The following is a 21892-nucleotide window of genomic DNA, read 5'->3' on the forward strand; positions in this document are numbered from 1 at the left end:
AGAGACATATAATACAAGAGATTGGCAACTCGGCGAAATCCCGTGATTTCACTCGGCCAGATTTGAATCTCGCGAGATTTCTGTGGTTAATAGAGTCTTTATCAAAGTATTAAAGGTACTCGAAGAAATGGTGAAGTTGAAGCATGAATTAACTGTTTCAGTGTTAAATTTAACATAATTAATTGAATAATTTAGTTCCGACATACGTAATTATGTATTTCAATGTCATTTTAATTTTGATTATTTGTATTATTGAAAAAGAGACATTATTTGATATTGTATTAAAAATACGATATTAAATAATTAATACGTAATAAATTTTATGTCTTGTATCAGAGTTAATTTTATTTGATTGTTTCATAATGGGTTTCTATTAAATATACACCTGTCTCGGAGACATAATGTCACAGTGTGACATGTATATTCGGCTTGAATTATCCGATGGTCAGGTAAATCACAACCTGTTAAAATGAGTTTTATTTGACACCTGGTACACACGAAGTAGTTACACCACAGGGGTACACACTCCTTCCGAAAATATCATTTACAAATTATAAAATTAAATAATGTGTAGAAAAAAAACCTTAATTTGTTTGATAAATATCGTTTATCATGATACACTTTGTCTTATATTTATAATTTGTATAGATCATTAAAAAATGATTACTTCCTGGGTTCATTATTAATTTGGCTTGTATTGGGTTGATTTTTTATGATTGTCTGTAAATTGTTTTCTAATTGTGTTTTTCGAAATATTATGAGCTTGCATTCAGTTGTTTTTATGATTGTCGGTAAATTTATGGTTTCTCCTTTTCACGGATTGTGTATTAAGTTAGGACTTACATTTAATGATCATTTAATAGAAAATTGCAATATAAGTCTCACTTTTGACCTCGAATATAAAGGGATTAACCATATTGTAAGCGTAATGCACATGTTTCCCTTCTTTTTTTTACTTTTAGACTAGTTAAAATCTCCTTTTAATTTTGAAACAGACATGGACATGTGTGAATAGTTAAACAACATTTTGACTTGATTGCCCCTTTTTGTTTACTTTATACAAACTGCACGAAAATGTGTCTTCCTTTGTTGTTGATAAGGCTGATTTAATTGATGTTTGCTTAACGTCCAGTGGCAAGTATTTAATAAAAAATTTTACAAATTGATGTGCGAGTGTATGCCATTCATTTTTTTTGTACAGAATGTCTAACTCTTCACAAGAAACCAAATGATACAGACATCAACATTTTAAGGTTACCAAAAGGCTCTAAGCAATGTGTAAAATACATATTGCACTGTCAACTATACAAGGTCTATAATAGACTATTTAAGAAAAAGGTTTAACACATCAAACAAGAAAACTCACTGTCTTATTTATGAACAAAATAATAAGAAAAAAATCCAAATATGATATATACAGCAACACACCAGTGAATTACAGTCAGACTGAGAATCAGAACATGTACGTTTATTTATGTATACAATATATCTAGAATATCACTACACATTATTCCATCCTTTTTCAATAACTAAACCAAAATGTGAGAGAACAAAAACAATTCCAGGTATAAATAATATTTTTATTATCAAACATTTATTCATAATGTTACTGTCAATGATAACTGAGAGTTTTATGATCATTTCCCTGCAACTGATCTGGTACAGTTCAACTATGCAAATTTCGGTATCTGTACAGCTAAGGATATATACATGTATCAGCGATGGTAACTTGTAATAAATTGCATACAGTGAAAGGGAGATGGCAAGATTCTTCATCTTTATTGTGTGTCTCATTGACTGCAAATATCTCAATTTCTTGTGCAATCAGTTGCTCTGTGCCTCTCACTGGTGCTAGAAAAAAGAAACAGCATGACAATCAAATTTAAGCGTTCATATTTTTTCATTCTCTTTCCATCTTCAGTGTGGATTGAAACTGGAACAGATGTCTCCTCCATACTGGTACCAACAGCTGTTCATGGTCGAGGATTACTCTTTTTTTAACTCCATGTGTTAATTTCTACATCTTTTCCTCTTTGGCATTCTAAATAAAAAAAAAAGAAGATAGAGTTGAATAGACTATTTGTCTTACTTGTAAACTTTACTTCCTACATGTATGTCATACAACATTCTGCCGGTTTTTATTATGCTAAATCAGAAAAATTAGTAGAACAAAAAATCACAAGACAAAAAAAATCCGAAATAATCTTTTGATAATTGTTTGTATATATAAGAGATCTTTAAAACATATATTCATATTAAAGTTACGAAATGTGTTATTATATTTGAAAAATGAAGATTTATTAAATTTTGATAATACAAAAGAAAGACTTATTGGCACCATGAAGCCATTTAAGTGCCAAACCAGTTTGACATTTTGTTTTTTGTAACAATTATTTGATCATCTTTGATATGTTGTGATAATTTTTGTATACAAAGTTGGTTTGTATACAATAGTTCAAGAATAGAAATAAGTGTTTTTTTGTTCAATGAAAATAATCAGAAAAAATGAATTGTGACTTTTTATCCTGTGACTTTCTGGTACTGTCCTTCATTCATACAAAAGAGTATCGGAATAACGGCATATTTGAAATCAGAGAAGTAAGGACAAGAGGAAACATCTTATCAAAATATCAAGATTGGAGAATGATGGGATGCTAAAATAAATGAAGAATAGAGAATGATGGGGAAAATTAATAAAGAAAAGAGAAATAAATTGGGAATGTCTACATGTCCATGGTAATAAAATATATGCCCCGCTGATCTTATTTTAACAAGAAAACATTTGGAATAAATACAGGCTCATTAAAATCATATTTATTCTATAATTTCTAAGTTTTATGAAAAAAGGTAAGTCCCGCATAGCCGGGTTTGGGTATCAATGTGAACAAAATAAATCACCTTTGATGGTATTTTATGAAAACACTATTTAATCAAAGTATACGAAAATAGTATCATTTTAACAAGATAACAATCGGGAAAAGAATAACACTATGGAATTGCATGTATAAGCGTAAGTTTCTAAGTTTTATGAAAAAAATGTAGTTCTCGCATAGCTGGATTTGAGTATTAATGTGAAAAATAAATAAATCACCTTTGATGGTATTTTATGAAAACACTATTTCATCAAAATATACGAAAATAGTATCATTTTAACGGGATAACAATCGGGAGTAGAATAGCACTATAAAATTGCATATATTATCGTATGTTTTAAAGTTTTATGAAAATAAAATGGTGGGCCACACCGGTTCTACAGCATAATTTGAAAGAGGGGAAGCTGAATGGACCGAATTTAAATAGGTCTGCATTGGATTATTATCATCATCTAAGCACATTATAGTATAAACAAATTGGTGGAACTAGTTAGATGTATCTTTTGAATATACTTACATGCTTTAGCTCTGTAGAAACATATAAATATTTGAATGCCTTTTAAGCAAAACATATTTTTTTAAAGAAATTTTCATTATATTAATATTAATCTTCTCTAAAGTTTATTATGAACCATACTTCTTCTAATTTGACACGGGAAGGAGAAGATATTTATTTGTACATTTATGAAAACTTTTGTATATCACAAAATTTAAACTCTGGTAATACATGTATACACACTGACAGGATGTTGAATGTCACCTGGTTGCTTTTGGTTTGCACGTCTACCTGACAATATATTATGATGTAACATTTAACCCAAGTTAGATGTCACCTGTTCGGTCAAGGAATGTAAAGGTATAGAATATTTATCTATTATAATTGGACATCGTTTTTTTTTCTCTTAGGATGAAAATATTTTTTTTTGTTCTAAAAGGAATGTATAATATATTTCTAAAGAAAAATAAAATATACAGAAAACTTAAAAAACAAGTAGAGAATTTTTTTATTATAGATATTGTAAACTATTTTCTGGTAATAGTATCTCAAGGTGAATATCTGTCAAAATTAACGTTCCAGTGTCACACTTTATATTTTTTTTTTTTATTAAGAAATTTTGAAATCAATGGTATCGAAATATCACTAAAGGAAAATAACAGAAACATCAGAGATTCTTTATGAAAAATTAGATATAATCTAGGAAAGTCTTACTATAGAAATCATTGATTTGATGCAACATTTTCATATGATACATCAGCCGCCATTTTGAAAAATCTCGGAAAATTCCCTTTTTAAATCGACGTTTGACCGAATTTACCCTGAAATTAAACTGTTTTAAGTAGTATTTGTCACCAGCTATATGTTTGAATATACTTGATCGATTTGCAAAGTTTGTGTTTTATTTACAAAATTTCTTTATTTGTGGTAAAAGTAGACATTGGTATCGGTAATTTAGCATTGAGTCAACGGAGAAATGACGAGAAAAAGTGCATGTTTTACGATGTCGATTTGACCGAATTAAATCAAAAATTAAACTGTTAGGACCAACATTGTTTGATAGAAATATGTTTGAATATCAAGGATTGATTTGCAAAAGTAAGAAAACGAATCAGGTTTATGAGAAAATTAAACTTTATTGAAGCATATATGCATTTTATATGGGGAAATATAATACAAAATGGCGGCTATTATACGTCACAAAAGTCACGTGATGTCTAACTTAGTTGGATATGACATTCTTGCTTAGGATTGTGTTTTCTTTGTGCACTAGTTTAATTTCGGATGCTCGAATTTATGATTATATTAAAACGGATCTCTATCCCAAACAAATACTTACTATACCCAGAGACATATATGTGTTGGTAAACGGGATAACAAAAAGTCACAGGACAAAAAGTCACAATTAATTTTTTGACAATTGTTTTTAAAAATATATAAGAGAAAGATCTTGAAATATTTCTTTTTATTACTTCTAAGTGTATAACATTGTTCATTAGCTTTGTTAAATGAACATTTATTTAATTCTAACAGAGACATTTAATATTTATTTACTTATATGTGTATATTTTTTTTTACTTCTTTAAGTAAATAAAATACACTTGTACAAGTAGTACCCCTGACTGTATGAACTAAAATTATTCAATTAATTATCATGTTAAATTTAACACTGAAACAGTTAATTCATGCTTCAACTTCACCATTTCTTCGAGTACCTTTAATACTTTGATAAAGACTCTATTAACCACGGTAATCTCGCGAGATTTAAATCTGGCCGAATGAAATCACGGGATTTCGCCGAGTTGCCAATCTCTTGTATTATATGTCTCTGATTCTAATCATGCAATTGCCAAAGGAGATATGTCTTGGCACCATGAAGCCATTTTTAAGTACAAAGTCACTTTGACATTTTATTTTCACAACAATCATTTCGGATCAGTATCGATGTTAGTTGAATCATGGAAGTACTATTGGAAGGAATAACATCGTCGTCACTTCAAAGGTTTCATCTGCGTTACCGCCCATCTTTCAATAACTCGTTAATTGGTTCAATATCTAGCATGGAAGTTTATTTCTACGCATGTGATCGATCAAATCACTGAAACTTATCGGTCATTTTCGTGTTCACGGAGAACTACGAACAGACAAGTTTTTGTCGAATATACGTGCGAAGTAATCCGAATAGTCCATTCGTTACATTCCGTTGATGTACGCTGCCGAAAAGAGTCATTCGTTCAATTTTGATTTTAGTCCATTTTTTCCATATTTTTGGTTAGTTTGATCTTAATAGTTAAAACCGACAGCTCTCACATACAAAATTGGAGAACAATTAAGGTTGTGTCATTTCAATTTTAATATTTACAGACAATTGAAACAAGTTGCTTTCTTTAAAAAAAAAAAAGAAAAGCAATACATGAACCTAAGACCACTGACTGCCGGGTCATTAATGATCGTTGCTGAAATTGTGTTTGCTTTTGAATTGAGATAATTGAATTTGAATAAAAGTGATCAGATTAAAGAAACAACCCCCGACTTTCATAAAAGTACAAACGACATTGGTTTATTTAAAACAATCAACACGTAAATTAACAAACGAAGAGAAATTTAATTTGATAAGAAATCATTTCCAACCTGGAATAAACTATAACTTTCCTATAAAAAAAAATATGCAGGAAAGAACAGACTGTTTCAGCTGAATTGGCTAAGTCGCTATGATAGGCTAGTGTACTCACCTTCACCTTCATTTCGGCCGTGATGAGAAATCATGTAAAAAAAAAAAGTCATACTGAATCTAGAGCAAAAACTCAACTTTTTCTTGACAGCATTGAGCAAAAGACTACTGACATTTAAACATTTATTGATAAAGCAATGAATGAACGTATAAAAGCAAACAGAACTGTTTTGAAATCTATATGCACACAGAATCTTCCTATAAGGGGCCATAGGGATTTTTATCACTCTGACTTGCCTAGTCCATTTGGAATTTCTTGGGAAGTAGATAGGTGGTTGCATTTTGGAAACATACCACAGATACATCGACAAAGTCATCTGCTAAAACCATTAAAAATGCAACAAATTTGATTATCCCAATATATATGCAATCATCTCAAAATTGTTTGCACAATGAGTGTAATAAGTTGTGAATGTGAACGTTTGAATAGTGAGCTGGGGTTACTGAAAACATTTTTACGTGCAACAATGGGCCAGGACCGACTAAATAGACTTGCACTGATGCACGTGTATTACAATTTAGAGTTAAAACTTCATGTTATAGTTGACATGTTTGCACGCAGGCATCCAAGAAAAATGAAATTGGAATCAATTTTATAAATAATGTGTAACTTTTGTATTCTATAGTTGTAAGATCTTGTAACTATTTTTATGATACCAATAAAAAAAATAAAAAATTTAAGAATGCAAAAGGTGACCATCCCCTAATAAATTCCTGGATCCGCCCCTGAAATTTTTTTAATGATCTATACAAATTATAAATATATAAGACAAAGTCGATCATGATAAACGATATTTTTCAAACAAATTAAATTTTTTTCTACACATTATTTAATTTTATAATTTGTAAATAATATTTTCGGAAGGAGTGTGTACACCTGTGGTGTAACTACTTCGTGTGTACCCGGTGTCAAATAAAACTCATTTTAACAGGTTGTGATTTACCTGACCATCGGATAATTCAAGCCGAATATACATGTCACACTGTGACATTATGTCTCCGAGACAGGTGTATATTTAATAGAAACCCATTATGAAACAATCAAATAAAATTAACTCTGATACAAGACATACAATTTATTACGTATTAATTATTTAATATCGTATTTTTAATTCAATATCAAATAATGTCTCTTTTTCAATAATACAAATAATCAAAATTAAAATGACATTGAAATACATAATTACGTATGAACTAAAATTATTCAATTAATTATCATGTTAAATTTAACACTGAAACAGTTAATTCATGCTTCAACTTCACCATTTCTTCGAGTACCTTTAATACTTTGATAAAGACTCTATTAACCACGATAATCTCGCGAGATTTAAATCTGGCCGAGTGAAATCACGGGATTTCGCCGAGTTGCCAATCTCTTGTATTATATGTCTCTGATTCTAATCATGCAATTGCCAAAGGAGATATTTCTTGGCACCATGAAGCCATTTTTAAGTACAAAGTCACTTTGACATTTTATTTTCACAACAATCATTTCGGATCAGTATCGATGTTAGTTGAATCATGGAAGTACTATTGGAAGGAATAACATCGTCGTCACTTCAAAGGTTTCATCTGCGTTACCGCCCATCTTTCAATAACTCGTTAATTGGTTCAATATCTAGCAAGGAAACAAACAGTTCAAAAAGAACAAAGGAAGGCATACTGGAACTACATAGAACAAATTATTTGTGATTTACCAATCAATGAACCGGACCAACATCAGTCCACAAACACAAAACCAAAAAAGCTATTTCAGTTCATCAAAAGCACTAGAAATGATAATACAGGAATTGCACCTCTGAAAAAAGAAGGTGTACTTGTTACAGACACTACTGAAAAAGCAGACATCCTTAACCAACAATTTCAGTCAGTATTTACTAAGGAACCACCATCTAATATTCCTGATAAGGGTCCAAGCCCATACACAAAAATGCCAGATATAAACATCACTACACCAGGTATCGAAAAATTGCTACATAAACTAAATCCACACAAAGCAAGTGGTCCAGATATCATCAGTGGACGTGTATTAAAAGAACTCAAAGCACAAATAGCACCCATACTTACCACCATATTTACCAAATCTCTGAAATCGGGAAAAACACCAAAAGACTGGAAACATGCAATTGTTGCACCAGCATTTAAAAAGGGTGAACGATACAAGGCTGAAAATTACAGACCGATTTCACTCACTTGTATTTGTTGTAAGTTGATGGAACATATAGTGACAAGTAACATCATGAACTATTTAGAGGCAAATAACATTCTTTACGACCTCCAACATGGTTTCCGAAAATCCAGATCATGCGAATCACAACTTATTCAATTTTTACAAGAACTTCATAACAACAACAGCAAAAATATACAAACAGACCTCATTATTATGGATTTTGCCAAGGCCTTTGATAAGGTTCCCCACAAACGTCTACTCTATAAACTAAAATACTATGGCATTCAAGGTAACACTCTAAAATGGATTCAGGCTTTCCGAAAAAGTTATCAGACCGTACGCAAACAGTGGTAATAGATGGAATAACTTCTAATACAGCACCAGTAACATCAGGTGTCCCCCAAGGAACTGTCCTTGGGCCTATACTCTTTTTAATATACATTAATGATTTTCCAGAATACCTGGAACACAGCAAACTACGACTCTTCGCTGATGACAGTATTATATACCGAGAAATTACATGTCAACAAGACTGCACAAATTTACAAAAAGATCTTAACGCCGCAGCGAAATGGGAGGCTGATTGGCTCATGGCCTTCCATCCTGGAAAATGCACTATCTTAACCATCACACAGAAAAAACAACCTTTTAAACACGATTACATCCTTCATAACCATACTTTAGAACTAGTAACATCTGCAAAATATCTTGGCGTAACCCTACAGTCTAACTTAAAATGGAACATTCACTACAACAACATCGTATCAAATGCAAATAAATCTCTTGGCTTTCTTAGGCGAAACTTAAAAATTTCTAACTCCAGTATCAAATCCCGTGCTTACCAATCAATAGTGAGACCAAAACTTGAATATGCCTGTAGTCTATGGGATCCACACACAGCAGATTATAAAAATAAGCTAGAAATGGTACAGAGGCGTGCGGCCCGATATGTATGTAACAATTACCACAACACCAGTAGTGTTACATCCATGTTAAACGAACTACAATGGCCCTCACTCTGTGAGCGCCGCCTCAAAACCAGACTTATCATGTTCTACAAGGTCATCCATGGACTCATTGCAATCCCATCACTAGTCCTCATACCATCAGATACTAGAACAAGAAAATTACATACTCAAACTTTTAGGCAAATATCCACCTCTAAAGACAGCTACAAATGGTCATTCTTTCCGCAAACAATCATTCAATGGAACTTGTTGCCACAAGTTGTGGTAGCAAGTCAAACCATTGAAATTTACAGAGATCAGTTGACACCAACTGTTCTCCACAACATAATTTAATTCTATAAATAACAATGTACATATTTTTTAATCACTTGTTGTTTTCTTTCATGTAAATATCACCAAGCATTCTAATAAGTTAAAGATAAATTTTTGTTCATATTTTTTAATCATATACTCCGCGCATGCAACAGTTCGTAATCTTCAATAATAATGAAGCTGTAACTGTATATCAGAAGAAGAAGAAGAAGAAGTTTATTCTCTGCATGAGATCGATCAAATCACTGACACTTATCGGTCATTTTCGTGTTCACGGAGAACTACGAACAGACAAGTTTTTGTCGAATATACGTGCGAAGTAACCCGAATAGTCCATTCGTTACATTCCGTTGATGTACGCTGCCGAAAAGAGTCATTCGTTCAATTTTTATTTTAGTCCAATTTTTCCATATTTTTGGTTAGTTTGATCTTAATAGTTAAAACCGACAGCTCTCACATACAAAATTGGAGAACAATTAAAGTTGTGTCATTTCAATTTTAATATTTACAAACAATTGAAACAAGTTGCTTTCTTTAAAAAAAAAGAAAAGCAATACAATAGACAATATTTTATAGACAATATTTTATTCGCACAAACACATTTACATTAAATGGTTATGGCATACAAAATTAAGACAATAAACTTACAATAGTTAAATTGATTACAATTATATTATATTATATATACATGAACCTAAGACCACTGACTGCCGGGTCATTAATGATCGTTGCTGAAATTGTGTTTGCTTTTGAATTGAAATAATTGAATTTGAATAGAAGAAGCCAGTTGAAAGTAAATATTCAGCTTCTTTTTGAATAGTTATTTTAAAGCTCGATTATTTTATTTATTACTTGGGAAATAATGTTCATAGTTTTCCCGATTATAACGCTTTGACAAATCCTAATTTCTACTAACAGGATGACTTATGCAAATTTCACAAACCTATCGCAATATAAATTTATGCACTCAGTTTGCTTTATAATCTGGAATTGTGGATGCATTATTTTATCTATCATATCTTTATATTTTGTTTCCTACATGAATGCCTTTACATTCTCAACTCGTATTTGAAGCTGTCTTTACTCATGGCAGAAATTGTATGCAGTGAAACCTGTGGCATGCAATTGACTGGGACCTCTTATAAAGAGACTTATTTTGGTCTCATAAAACATCTCAAATATTAAGGATTTCCTGATTTTACTTAAATCATTCTACAGGGAAACTCAGTTTTGCCGAAGAATTTCTTTATTTAGAAGTTTATGAATACCTGTACACACTTTCAAAATAACCAATTTATTTAAAAAGTTATGTAGATATAAAAAAAAGTACCAGAATTAAAATGATGTATGCCAGACACGAGTTAAGTCTACAAAAAACATCAGTGACGATCGAATGAAAAAAGTTAAAAGGCTAAATATATTACAAAGTTAAGGAATCTATTCCTTGGGTAGACAATCCTTAGCTTTTTGTAAAGGTCAAAGTTTATAATAGGACAGTGACTCAAAAAAGAAACAAAATAGAAACAACTCGAGGTCAGAATACCATTAGTAATGATGATCGTGCTTGAAAGTCACATATAAAGCTCTTTCTGCCGTGTCCTGAATTAAATAACGAAAACGAAAATAAGCTTTCACGAGTGAATTTACTAGCATTGCATGTAAATAATCTTTTAGCGCACGAAATAGTAAATAGAAAGCATCTCACTGATACTCAGGAAAAGAATATGCATTTGTGTCATCACATATTTCAATCTTAAAGTCGAATTCGAATGTCAAACGGCTTTATACATGTTATACATTAAATGTTTTGACTCCGGATTCATTGACATTTTATCCGGATTTTTTTAGAACGCAAACCGATAGTGTGCTTTTGAAATGTGATCTATAATGTGAATGAATCAAGACGGCGTGTAGGATAGTTGGTCAACACAATGAATACAATTTTCAGAACCGTACCATATATTACAATTATGTAGATGCTAAAAGGTAAAACTATTATTTGAAAACATACGAACAAAAATTGAATTAAAATTTTATTATAAACTAACATTCCTGTTAGTATTTTTTTCAAATTGTTTTGAATATATATAATATCTATGAACACGAACGTCAAGTATTTACGGAGAGACATTTTATTTATCGATTTTTTAAATTTTAACATTCCACTTTGTGAATATATTACTATACAAAATATAAGCATAGACTTCTAAATCCATACTTAAACAGTATAAAATAATCAACATTATGGTTGTAATTAAATTTTGTTGTGATTATTGTAAACTATTTTTACGATTGTTGTGAGCTGCAAGGATTTAAAATCATGCTTTATGAATTGAAAACACACAAGTATTTTATTCACGACCGTTTAAAATTAAAAAAATAATAAATGTATCTTACTTTCCGTTTTATGGATATATTACAATACAAAAATATAAATAATAATACTCACAAAACCTAAAATAAATACTAAAACGGTATAATAATTAACGTAAAAATATAATGATTATTGTTTATAATCATTTTTTTGTAGGATGTAAGAATTCATTTAGATTCATTTTTTTTGTTTCCTTTACAAATGAATATTCAAAAATGCCAAAGCAGAGTATCTTGCATATATAAAATACTTTATTTCTTAATTGCAGCTGTTAATATATTCTGATTTCAATCATTGTTAGTTTCTAATAGAAAACATAAATACAGTATATAATTTGTATATATTTCTTTGATGCTGATTGAACTAAATACTTTTGATAAGAATATTATCTTTCTGTTTTCCGATCTAATATTAATATTTTAACCAGAATGTTCTCTCCCGTAAGGCTTTGATGAAATACAGTGATTCCCGTGGTTAAATCTTCAAACATAACTAGTTTACATGTTATCAAGACAACAGACAATACCATGTTATAATTGACCCAGATACAAACAGTGTACAGTGGTCGTTTTAAAACAAATATAATTGCGTCGTCAAGGGCCATCAAATGACCATATCAAAGACGTAGATAACAATCTGTATAAATTATCTATAACTTTCGAGACGTTCCGAGCGAGAATTGTATTATGACTTCCGGCCGAGAGATATCGAGTGACCCATAGACCGTCCAAAACTCACCAATATATAAGCATGAACCCCTCAGGGGGTTCATGCAAAAACATTTCCGTATAAAGTTAAGAAGATGATTGTACAAAAATACGTGTGGACCCCCTTTATTAGCATATTTTTGCTTTTTACCGTTTGTTTTAAACTGTTCTAAAAGTATTTTCCGGTTAAAAGCGGATCCCGAGTTAAACAGTTAAATACCGATGAATCGATCAGGTTTCACATGATGTTTAACAAAATACTTTAGGCAAATGTAGGCATAGATTTTTTTACTGATGAAATGTGCAAAGTTGATCGAGATTGAATAAAATAATATTTACTTTCAAGTATTCTAAATTTATGTATATGTCATAAATGTCATTGATTGCATTATTGAAACTGGACAACTAAAACGGTGATAATATTTTCGTAAATATATATTTAAAAAGTGTTTATTGTGGAATGCTTGTATTAATATAATAAGCTATACAGCAAAAAATATAACAAACCGACGAAATGGGCTTGAATCTATCTGTCTTACGGTAAATTCAGTTTTACACAAATTAGTTTATGTATCAAGAACTAAAATTGAAGGATAGAACCGTTAAGAATTGTGAATATTTTAATTGACTATAAATACACGAAAGATTTAGATTTTTCGTATTTAATAAAGGATCACATGCGGAGAATAAACTTCCATGCTAGATATTGAACCAATTAACGAGTTATTGAAAGATGGGCGGTAACGCAGATGAAACCTTTGAAGTGACGACGATGTTATTCCTTCCAATAGTACTTCCATGATCAGAGTTAAAAAGAAAACATCAAATATTTTTTTCTTCTTTAAAGAAAAATAGTCTAAAAACTGAATTGTGACTTGTTGTCCTGTGACTTTTTGTCCGTGACTTTTTGTCTGTGACTTTACGGTCCTGTGACCTTCTATTCTACATTCATATGTATCATGTGTCTCTGCTATGTCTTCGTGTATTGTATTTTCGACCTACTAACATATTTTTTCCGAATTTCCATTGTATATATGTTTGAACATAAACATGCCTAATATTTTGAGGGTCAATAGTATATACTTGTGCATACCAGTGGACTGTGTCTGTCTCTCACAAAACGACAAAATTATTTTGTGTCAACCTGTGCGAATTTCAAACGCGCAATTTTACACCAGTACTGAAAATCGTCCATCCTTTACGGGTAGACTTTACATAAATAAATACAGTCGTATTAGATAAGCAAAATGAGTATATTAAATTTGATGTATGCCTTTTTGTGCTTCTTCATTTGTTGTTTTTATCAGTAGTGATATTGAGATGATAACTGCACGATATATTGACTGCTACACCTCTATTTTTTACATTTTTACTCTTTGAGTATTTTTGTTTTGTTCATGCATCGTTGACAATGTAATGGAGTTAGATGCGACTGTCATACAAGTGAGTGGTTTATCAAGCTATAAAACCAGGTTCAATCCACCATTTTCTACATTAGAAAATGCCTGTACCAAGTCAGGAATATTACAGTTGTTATCCATTCGTTTGATGTGTTTGGACTTTTGATTTTGCCTTTTGGTTTTGGACTATCCTTTTTGAATTTTCCTCGGAGTTCAGTATTTTTGTGTTTTTACTTTTCACACTGATTATTACCCGGCAATATATATGTCTCTGTTATTACCGACCGTGTTGGTTGTCTTTATTCAGAATTTTAGCAAATAAATGATATAGGTATAAAAAAAAGATAAAGAAACAAACACTATAGTAATCTTTAAAAAAAATCTGTCTTCTTTTAAAATAAGCTGCTGCATATAATTATGTAAAAATTGGTAGTTTTGTATTTGCCGCGACTGCAGGTTCTCCTATCACGTGACCAAAGTTTCCCGAGAAACAATGCTGTTGTTTACAATATGGCGGACCCCAGGCGGCAAGAGTAAATAAGATTAGTAAGATAAAATTCAATGGTAAGAACTAATTAATTGAGAATGTCAACCAAAGAAAGCATTCCTATTTCACCTAGAACGACAATACACCAAATCAAGCCTAATAAAGATTTACCTTTGATAATATTTTCGGGGCCCCATTTCTTTTCAATATTTGCATGCTAGAAATGATCCGCAGGATCGAACATAAAAAGATAGATGATCACGTTGTTGAATGATAATTTCGTCTGCTTATATAACATTAATTCAACAGAACTTAATGCCCAAACTGTTAAACTAACAAGTCTCCATCAACTGTTGCACAGTGGGTAACAGTATCCTACCGTAGTCTAAAATCGTTCATCTTGTCAGTTCGTTAGGCAGTGTCGGATAAGTGGGGGCCCACTGACTGACCTAAGAGGGGACACACTCCAGTCACGCTTCAGTGATTCCCTATATAAGCAACAAATTTTTTTCCCAAAAAGGGGGGGCCCAGGCCCCCTGCCCCCCCCCCCCCCCCCCCCCCCCTAAATCCGCCTCTGTTAGGTATTTGTGTTTGAACTTAACACATGGGGAAACTCCGCATTGATGTCACTATGCTACTTCCGGCGTAGAAAAATAGTGCCGAATACGTTTTTTCCACACTTTTAAATAAAAAAAATATTTCTGAAGGTAAGTTTTCATTGTTGTTCTCAATTATTGCTAAAAAATGCCAATTTTCTAATGCCCGTTTCAATCCCGTCTTCTGAATATCTAAAAACATTCTAGAACTTCACAAAATCCCACTTCTGGCCTCCATTGGTTTGTGTACATTCCATTCAGCGTCATCAATCCTGTGGCAGGCAATACAGGTCAAGCAAATCGTATTTTTAGGAATTTTAAAATGACATCCTCCTAACGTCTTTCGCGATTTTCCCGTGAAAAAAGCCCAACCAAAATGAAAGGAAAACTCAACTAATTGAAAAAACTATGCCCATGCCATAATTTTGTACAGGAATATAGAGTAGGTTAATAAAAAACAATTTACATTTATTTTTCATAGAATTTTCTTTTTATACATTATAAAAAAATATCGATATTCTGACTATCATGACTGTAGATAAATATGCATTCAGAATTCCATTGATGTCAAAAGGGATGGCAAAAAAAAGAGTTTTCCTGTTGAATGAAACCCAAAATTATTGCAAATTATTTTGAAGCAATATCCCACAAAGAAATAACGTAATTGCCGTAGACTGAAAAATCCCCTAATTGACAGTAGAGTAATTTGATTTGGTAGAACGAATAGACATCAAGTGATTTTGATGCCATTGAATTTTAAATGTAAACAAACAAGGTCAGAAGGTTCAGTATGGGACAGCATCGTACATTTAGTTACTGACAAATAATTATGAGTTACCAAGCTTGACAATGCATGGTCATAAGAAATGAAAGCTAAGTCTACAGAAAAAATAAGAAAAAAATACCCTTAGAATAATGACTTATCATTACACCTGGATACTTAAGAATGCGTCCCACCCATCCTGTCCAGGAACATGTATCAGGATCAAAATGTGGATCCAGAGAGGGTTTTCAGAACCACCCTTTTTAGAGATCAAGATATTCCACATGATATAGTCAGTATCAAAAACGAAACTACCTACTATTCTGTTTATCAGTAATTATGACCTCACACAATGTATTGGCTATTGCCTAATATTTTCAGTGAAACAGCCAGTACATTGTTACTCGAAAATATTAGGCAATAAGATCAAAGGGAAAATATACGAATTACCAATAAATGCATGTATAGTTCAAAACCCATTTCAAAAATGGCTATATCTTCCTCTGCATATCTAAATATCTTAGACCATACATGTATCCTACATCATCATCCATGTGAAAAATGAAATTAGTGAAGCTGGTTAAGTTGGATTATATTGTCAGCTACATGAAGTGACTCAAGGTCAATGAGAATAAATGACAAGTTTCCTGATTTTTTTCAATTAATTAGCACAACTTATAATATTATTGGTATAATCTGTTTAAGGTAGCACCATACAAAGATTTTGTTCCCTAATCAGACGTCTTTAAACTGATGTACAAAATGATGTAATTTTACTCATCTTTCTTTTAATTTTATAAATGAGGTACCAAAAGAAAGAAGAAGGATTAATCTTTCAAATTGTGATAATTTCATTATAACATTATTATTAAATAATTGATTGTTATGTAATTAGTTCCCATATTGTGATGTCCATACTTGAATGAATTTAACTTCTTTGTTATTCATAGCATCCCAAAATATTTTAAATATTCTTGCACAAAACAGTTTGACCTTCAAAACTGTGTCTCAGATTTTACCTACAGTATTGTATTTCATTATCTCTAAATCTTCAATGAAGTTTGCAACATCAAATCATAAGAGACCACTAAATTCAATTGGGTATAACATTTGTTCTATTGATGTTTTTTGGAAATCTGAGACACAGTTTTGGAGGTCAAGCTGTGTTGTACAAGAATCTATAAAATATTTTGGGATGCTATGAAGAACAAAGACGTCAAGTTCATTCAAGTGTGGACATCACAATATAGCAACTAATTACATAATAATTAATAATGTAATAATGATGTTACATGTATAATGAAATTATCACAATTTGAAAGATTAATCTTTCTTCTTTCTTATGGTACCTTATTTATGAAATACAATGTATAAAGAAGGATGAAATGAATTACATCAGGTTAACATGTTTAAAGTTGTCTGATTGGGAGTGAAAAAATCTTTGTATTGTGCTACCTTAAAACAAAATATCAAAATTATTTGTAATAACGACAATCTGAAGACATGGAAGAGTTGACAGAAGGAATAATTAAGCAACAGCTGAATCAAAAAATTTTATTAAAATTATTTAAAATTATCTTAGAACTTTCAAAAATAAAAAAAACAATTATTTTATGGACAATTAGATACAAAAAAAAAACATCCTGTCGATCCCTGTATCAACTTACAATGCCTATATATATTTTAGCTATAACAATAATAAATACAAAGAAATATAACTGTTTAACATATTTTTTTGGGAATTTTTTTGAGAATGAAGACAACAAAATGGAAGATGTCTTTGACATTTTTTACCAATGCCAAACAAAAATGTACATATAAAAAAGAAGATGTGGTATGATTGCCAATGAGACGGACAACTGTCCACAAGAGACCAAAATGACACAGACATTAACAACTATAGGTCACCTTACGGCCTCAACATTGAGCAATGCCCATACCCCATAGTCAGCTATAAAAGGCCTTGAAATGACAATGTAAAACAATAGACCACTTTTGAGTTCATCCGTAACCGGGAAAAACTCTTCAATTATGCATGCCTTTTAATATGACGTCATTTACCAGAGAGAGGGGATCGCCTGTATCCCTGCACTATTACAGTTCATCAAGCGTCTTAGTGATCATCATTGTGCAGGATAAACTAGAAATAAAGTTTTTTTGTAAGTATTTAATCATAATCCCCTAAAGACAGCAGTACTGATTGTCAATTATGAGAATCTAATTTGCCGAATAATTTCGTGCAATATAACAATATAGTTCTTCAACCACTGGCTCAACATTGGAATGAAAGTGATGATGCCCCTAAACGCACGAATGTTGTTCACTAAAACCAGAGTTTTTCACGGAAATGCATCGAAGTCAAAAGTTGTCTATTCAAAGGAGAAAACTAACTGCCTTATTTATATGAAAAAATAAACAAAAAACAAATACATTTGTATATGTAACCCATAAACAAACATCAACCACAGAATTACAGGCTCCTGACTTGGGACAGGCACATACATATATAATGTACATTTGTACATTTTTGTAGCTAAAGGTATTTTTGGTTTCCTCCTTTAATGGATTATTGAGGGTATGCATTTTGGAAAATTAGTTGAATATGTTTTGCTATAATCATGATAAAAGTCTACTGTTTAGTGTTAGTACGTATACTTGACTGGTTCATTTTCTATTTATATAAAATACAATGTACCAGGAACTCTTTACATACTGTAACTGAGGTTTATTGTACATTTGATCTTTATCAGTTTTCTTGTATTAAACCAATATAAAAATCACATTTTTGTACATTTTGTAGTATATAAAAGTAGTAAAACGTCATACAGGTGTATGAATAGACTTAACAAAAAGTTCGATCAAATTTGAAATTGAGCTATTGAAAGTAAATAATCTTCTACTGAGGGCATTGTATATACATGTAAGTTTAAATTTTATGAAATCACTACGCTTTTAAAGAATTGATCTGAAATTGATTTGCAAAAGGAATCAGACATCAATTAAGTTGAATGTAAGAATTACATGTACATGTATGTTGAACCAGTTTGAAAAGGGAGATAACTCATAAAATTGTTGTTTTTCTTTTTATAATATTTTGTATTAGAAAACATCCCTTTCGACAATATTTGATAGTCCTTATTTTTGATACCAAACTTCATGAAGTCAAAATTCTTTCGAAAACATTTCTTTTGTCTTAACTAGGAAACAAAGACATGTGCTTTGTTCAATGGTTTCAAATTTGGATATATTCTTGTATTTTTAAAGAGGGAAAAGGTCATAATTCAACAAGATTCTTTTTGACTATTTTGTTCATGAATTATTTATTAGACATATTACACACCTGTTTTAATTGGCATACAGGTACCCTTTATTGATTAATTTTTACCTGGCACCAATAATAAGACTAGATCTATGTAATAAATATTTAATGAAATTTGTAATTAACTTATGGCATGTTTGGTACTTTCACTAAGAAATTGATATTTAGTAGAATGTGAAAGTATGCGTTGAAACTGTAAAATGTTTACAATATTTTTTTGTTGGATAAACAAGTTGATTATAATATGTAAGTAACTATAGATTTTTGTAGGTACAACAAATACATTTTATTTATTTTGCCATATGTTTATTATTCAATCGTTAAAGATTAAGGGCATCTTTGGTTTATTATGTTGCAGTCTTCATGATAAATTTTTGAATCCACTGTTGTGACCCTCATTTTTTTGAAACTTTTGTATGTATTTTATTGGCTATACATGTTGTAGAAACTTGTACAGGCCGGAGAGAAATTAATAAGCCTGGAATGGTGGTCCTGTAGCCAGTGTTTATACGCGACTGATGATATGTTTTATATATGAGGTTTTGATGTTTTTTCTGTTGCTCTACATTACCTTGTACTGAACATGAATCTACTCTTAAGAAACACTAGGGTACCCATTACAGTAACTGCTGATACTAAAACACTTTCTGGGCTACCATAGTTAAATTAAGCAAATCATGTGTTCCTATTCTTGACGAGTTGTAAAAAAAAATGTATCGATTCGCTTTTTTCAGAAATGTTTTAATTATAAGCAAGGAAATTAGTTGCTTCAAGTTATATAATTACACGATTAACATGATTAAGTATTATATAACAAATTTCAGCATTAGGGATGAGCGATGCAGATGGACTTGATCTTTTGGTAGATTTATATCTATTTGAAATGGTTTTATATACCCTTATCGCTTGTTGAGGTAGAAGAATGGCGATTTAATAACATCAATATTTGACAGTTGACACTTTTGTCAATGATGATTTTATGATATCATGTTAAAATTTTATGGGTCAAGTATTTTTAAATACCAGCATATATCATGTATATATAAATCTTCAAAATTGTAAGATGTTTGAATTGAGATGCAGAAATAATTTTAGTACATGTCTATGCATGGAAAAACTTTTTTTTGTGTAATTTTTTCATATAAATGAAAGGTGATGTGCTAAGTCAATGAGGCAGGCAACCCATCAACAAAAATAACCAAAAGACAGCCAAAGGACAACATATATGATAAAATAGTGGATGAATACAGCTTATATAAATAGTATTAAATCATAATTTAACGTGTAAAATTAATTATCCCTGTGACATATATCATGTTTTCTTTGAGAATATATATGTAGTACAAAATGAGAAATTTTAACTGCCAGTAAAGTTTCAACGTATATATGATCTTTTCTTCTGACATGAACCAAGTGAATCAGTTTAACATAGAATAGAAACAATGAGTTGTTAAGCAAATTTATAATTTCAAACATCTGTAATAAAAGAATATAAAAATTAGACAAATATGCAAATTAAAAAGAAATTAAATATTTTTTCCCAATTTGTTTGTTTTAAAATTGCCAACCCACAAAATGACCATTGGCTAATCACCACTTTGGATCCTTCTAACATGTTTAACCCCGCCCATTATTTATGTATGTGCCTGTCCCAAGTCAGGAGCCTGTAATTCAGTGGTTGTCGTTTGTTTATGTGTTACATATTTGTTTTTCGTTCATTTTTTTACATAAATGAGGCCGTTGGTTTTCTCGCTTGAATTGTTTTACATTGTCTTATCGGGGCCTTTTATAGCTGACTATATGCAGTATGGGCTTTGCTCATTGTTGAAGGCCATACCGTGACCTATAATTGTTAATGTTTGTGTCATTTTGGTCTTTTGTGGATAGTTGTCTCATTGGCAATCATACCACATCTTCTTTTTTATATTTTACATTTTTACCTGCAACTTAAAAAATTGTCAACATTTTATTCAGTTTCCACAATAAGTAGTTCTTGCAGTCTCAATGCCATTTTTTGAAAGCCACATGACTTTAAGCAGTCTGTACATGTTATGTATTGAATTTACAGAAATATTCTTTAGTGCCTGTAATTTTTTTTTGATTTGCCATAAAATTTAAGCAAAAATAAGTTGTATTTGTTAGGTTTTTTGTTGACCATTATTTATTGTGGTCTATGAGTCTTTTCATCAGTTTGTTTCATTTAAGGTTTTTGACTTATGCAGTTTACCATGATATTGCAATCATTGATTTGAAATTTTGCATTTTTTTACTCCAACTAAGGTATTGATCCTTTTTCAGGGTTCACTGAACATAGGAATGTGATATTTGAAGTACATCTTCTGTTTAAAGTTGTATGTAAAGGTTGTTTATATTAAAGGTTTTGGTCACTTGAAAACTTGTACACAAACATGTTGATTGTGAATTCAACTGTTTTAATTAAATGACACATAACACCTTTAACCCCAATATAAGGGTTCATTGAACAAAGAAATAGGATAATGATTTTAATGAGAGTGGGGCATGGTGTCAAGTGGTATCATATTCCTGTTCTCATTTTATAATTTTGCAATTCTAACATACAAAATGACATAATTGTCCTAAAAAGATCAGGAAGATGATTAAGCTTGAAAATGATTTTTTTTACATGTGATCTATAGCTAATTCCAATTATACTGATTATTGAAAATTATAAACAT

At 30.9% G+C, this 21892-nt stretch overlaps 1 protein-coding gene across 1 annotated transcript in view; it reads left to right on the forward strand.

The window, feature by feature from the left end:
- The first annotated feature begins 14521 nt into the window (after positions 1–14521).
- Positions 14522–21892, forward strand: part of LOC134726026 (uncharacterized) — a 95801-nt gene continuing 88430 nt past the window's right edge. Inside the window, exon 1 of the mRNA XM_063590483.1 lies at positions 14522–14595. The gene's annotated coding sequence lies outside the window, so the exon portion shown is untranslated. The remainder of the gene's footprint in view (positions 14596–21892) is intronic.

Source organism: Mytilus trossulus, chromosome 1 (genome assembly GCF_036588685.1).
Source record: "Mytilus trossulus isolate FHL-02 chromosome 1, PNRI_Mtr1.1.1.hap1, whole genome shotgun sequence".
Taxonomy (NCBI): domain Eukaryota; kingdom Metazoa; phylum Mollusca; class Bivalvia; order Mytilida; family Mytilidae; genus Mytilus; species Mytilus trossulus.